The 4,510-nt window shown below is 42.2% G+C and overlaps 1 protein-coding gene across 1 annotated transcript in view; it reads left to right on the forward strand.

Annotated features, from left to right (window-relative positions):
* The window catches only part of WIF1 (WNT inhibitory factor 1), a 96,835-nt gene that overhangs the window by 22,493 nt on the left and 69,832 nt on the right, over positions 1–4,510 (forward strand). The window lies entirely within an intron of this gene.

A 4,510-nucleotide genomic window follows, 5' to 3' on the forward strand; every position in this document is an offset into this window, starting at 1 on the left:
ACGAAGAACAAATTAAAATATACCAAGCAAGAAAAACTTGTGTTTTCCAGTCTAGCCTGTTGACCCCCTGTTTTTAAATGGGGATTTTGGGGATCAAAGATGATGACTGGCTTTCGAGGATCACAGAGCGCTTACAATGTTTGCTGACCGTGTGTCTTTGGACACCCAGAGCAGAACTTTCCACACTGTTTCAAGCTGAAGCTTTAGGTTGTGAGGAGATGTAGCATCCTGGTTCAGGGGTCACGTGAAATGTGGAAGGGGAAAAGAATAGCTGCCGTTTTTCTCCCCAGTGTGGCATATGGAGCAGTCGCTTTGTTTCTGTGTTAGCCACTCTAAGGAGCACATACATATGGACACACATTTTAATGTTCCACTTTGAGATGATAAGTACGAGTAAGTTCTTTTTGGCCATGATACATTTTGCCCAGCGTGTTCAATAGTGCTAAATCCCCTAAATCTGGGCTAATGCCATTGTTGCTTTTCCATTTAATGTAAGCATCATGGAAATGTTTAGTGTGTGTGTGGGAGGTAGGGGGAACAACATAGTGTCAAGGTGAGCAGGCTGGGCTGCTCCTACTGGATGAGCCTTGGAAATGTAATTAACCCCCATGGGCCCTCAGTTTCCCCTTTGTGAAGTCACGATCCCCTTGTGCTTCTAGGATTTTATCTAGCCCTAAAATGCCCTTCTCTGTGATTTTACCCCGAGAGGCTTTGTGAAGACTGCTCTGTTCTCTGAGGTCTCTCGGTGTAGAATTTCTGACAATACCCCAAAAGAGCTACAATACACATTTTTTCAACCCGAGTTGAAAAGTGTTTAGTAGTCAGGTTATTTAAATTTTTAACAATGGCAATTTAAAAAACTTTATTGGGGGATTTTACAGCTCTTATAACATTCCATACATCAATTATATCAAGCATATTTGTACATATGTTGCCATCATCTTTTTCTAAATTTTTACTTTCTATTTGAGCCCTTGGCATCAGCTCCTCCTTTTTCCCTCCCTTTCCCTCCTGGTGGCCCCTGGATATATTATAAATTATTATTGTTTTCATATCTTACACCAACTGCTGTCTCTCTTTACCCACATTTCTGTTGTTCATCCCCCTGGGGGGAGGAGGATTATGCATAGATCATTGCAATTGGGTCCCCCTTCCTCCCTGAACCTTCCCCATACCCTCTTAGTATAAATACTCCCATTTCTGTTCCTGAGGGGTTTATCTGACCTGGATTCTGTGAGTAATGAGCTCTTATCTGTACCTGTGTATACGTTCTGGTCTAGCCAGAACTGAAAGGTAGGACTGGGGTCATGACAGTGGGGGGTGAGGAAGCCTCAAGGAACCAGAGGAACATTGTGTGTTTCATCGGTGCTCTACTGCACCCTGGTTGACTCATCCCTTCCTTGTGACCCTTCTATGAGGGGATGTCCTATTGAAATCTTGTGGATTTATTCTTTAGAAATAAATGTTGCAGAAGGATTTGATATTTTGAAACAAAGTAATCTTGGATGGATCAGGAAGATTAATCCGGAGTAGCAGAAATAAATAAGTCTCGGTAATGGAAAGAGAAGAAAAAAGAAGCAGCCAGCACATTTGGTCAGAGCAGGAGGAGTGAGGAAGGAATATGGACCAAGAGGCTGTCTGTCTTGTAAAGGCAACATTTGCACCAAAGCCAAGTGCAGAAGCCAGGAAAAAGGTGGAATGGATAAGGGAAGGAGGGGGAAGAATTTAGTGACATTCAGAGAAGTATAACTAATATCTTAAAACGTGTATAAATTATCGAATGGCAAACTAATTTGATTTGCAAACTTTCACCCAAACCACCAATTTAAACAACCAACCAACCAACCAACCAACCAAACAAACAAACAAACAAACAAACCGTTCAATGTCAACAGACTGGGACCCCGTCTCTGGCAGGAAAAGGGGATAGCCACCCATTATCTTTGATAAGAAGCCAATCAGCATCCTGGCTCTCCAATCTCATCGTTTCGATGGCCCACACATCATCTTCCTTGCCATCGTTAAATCTCAGTTCTTTTCATTGTACTTTTAAGGACTTGAGGAGAATAGCCATTTCACAAAGATTTGAGACAGATTTTCAAGAGTTATATGTGGGAAAAAGAAACCACAAATCAAGTGTATCCAATTTACTTTAAAGAATTAATTAATCTTGGTTTTAGTAAGGCTTTGATATTCTTCTCTGAATCCTTTTGATTCACTTATATCATTTTTAAAAGATATGGGTATTGTAGCAAAGGCATAGTCTGAGTAAATAATTTTTTTCCTAATTTGACACACAATAAGTTTCATAACCCAGTTGACATTTTCTACATAGCATAAAATTGCCAACTCATGTACAGCCTATAGGAAACCATGATTTTCCAGCTATGATTTATTTACCTAGTGAAGGAGCCCTAGTGGTGTAGTGGGTTATGAGTTGGGCTGCTAGCCACAAGGTCAGCGTTTCAATTCCACCAGCTACTCCGGGGAAGATTAAATGAGGCTTTTTGCTCTTATAAGATTTCAACAGCCCTGGGAACCCAAAGAGGCAGCTCTACTCTATCATTACAAGGTTGTTATGAGTCAAAATTGACCAGGTGGCAAAGAGTTTGGTTTGAGTTTGGATTTACCTATTTCAGTTATCTTATTATGCTTCAGTGATTCAACATGCTAGTCTAGCTTTAAGAATCCCCACTGGCACAATGGCTCAAGTGCTCAAAAGTTTGGTTGTTCAAACCCATCCAGTGACTGTACAAAAGAAAAGAGCTATCAATTGGCCTCCTTAAAGACTTCAGTCTAGGCAACCCTGGGTGGCAGAATCTGCTCAGAAATCCACAAACAATGATTCTCGTTTTAATGGTACCCCATTTTAATTGGTTAAGAACATTTGGATATTTCAATGTCCCAGAGTATTAAGCTGATGTATTTACTTTAAGAAAGTCACCAATTTTTGTGAGTAGTTTGATATTTATAAAAATCAGAGTCACTAATAATAATTTGCAATAAATTGGTTTTGAAAACTTCTCTGAAAATGATTGTTTCAGGCTACCCTGGATTCATGCTTTCGGTGTGGTCTTAACTGGAGGTTTTCAGCTGTTCCACAGAGGCTGGTCGACTTCCCATTTTGTCAATAAGTAAACCACATACACAGGAATCCATGGTTGTTGCTGTTGATGTCGTTGGTGCCGTTGAGTCTCTTCTGATTCATAGGGAGCCTAAGTACAACAGAACGAAACACCGCCCAGTCCTGGGCCATCCTCTCAATGGTTGTTATTTCGAGCCCATTGTTGCAGCCACTGTGGTGTCAATCAACCTCCTTCAAGGTCATCCTCTTTTTCAATGACTCTCTACTTTACCGAGTATGATGTTCTTTTTCCCAGAACTAATCTCTCCAGATAGCATGTCCAATGTGTGTGGGACCAAGTCTTGCCATCCTTGTTGGAAGAAACATACTGGCCATCCTTCCAAGACAGATTTGTTGCTCCTCTGGTCGTGCATGGTGCTTTCAGTAATCTCCCCCAACACCATAATTCAAAGGCATCAGTCCTTCAGCAGTCTTCCTTACTCATTGCCCAATCTACACATCAGAGGCGATGATTGCAAATGCCCTTGTTTGGGTTAAGTGCATCATAGTTCTCAAAGTGACATCCTTGCTTCTCAACACTTTGAAGATCTTTTGCAACAGATTTGCCCAAGGCTGTCTGCCATGTGATTTCTTGATTGTTGCTCCCTTGAATGTCGATTGTCAATCCAGTCGTGGCCGTGAAAGAGTAGGCTTCCTATTGCTTCCCATCCTCTCGCTGGAGGAAGGAGACTAGGTTGCCCTGCCGCTGTTTGCTTCTTCACTTCATGCTGGGGCCTAGCTTGTTTTCTAGGTGTTGAGGCTGACTGCTCTGTAACCCCCAGAGCCATCCCTTTCCTTCAAGTGCATTTCAGGACCTTTTGGGGTCTGCACCCCACAAAGGATGACTCAGGTGATGTCAGCCCAGCTGGATCGAGTACATCCTTCTTTTCCCCATTGCTCTGTGCCTTTTCTTCTTCACGTCACCTGCTAGCCTTCTTCCACAACTGAAGACTAAGACCAGCTTGCCATTTGCGTTTAAAGAGATGACAATCAGATGGAAGACACGAGAGCTGAATACTCCTACTCTTTCTGGCTGCTAGTCTTCCCCAGTGGCCCCCTGCCCCAATCCCAGCTATATTGGTAAGACTTTTGAAATCATTTACGTTAAATGCATCTGTACAAATTAACAATAGAATGGTAAATACTGAAGACAAAGCGGGTGAATAAGCAAATGTGGTGAAGAAAGCTGATGGTGTCCAGCTATCAAAAGTTATAGCATCTGGGATCTTAAAAGCTTGAAGGTAAACAAGTGGCCATCTAGCTCAGAAGCAACAAAGCCCACATGGAACAACATAACAGCCTGTGTGATCACGAGGTGTCGAAGGGATCACTGAAGAAAAATGGGTGCATAAGCAAATGTGGCGAAGAAAGCTGATGGTGCCCGGC

Source organism: Echinops telfairi, unplaced genomic scaffold, assembly GCF_000313985.2.
Source record: "Echinops telfairi isolate 266 unplaced genomic scaffold, ASM31398v2 ScPeMD7_2;HRSCAF=8, whole genome shotgun sequence".
NCBI lineage: Eukaryota > Metazoa > Chordata > Mammalia > Afrosoricida > Tenrecidae > Echinops > Echinops telfairi.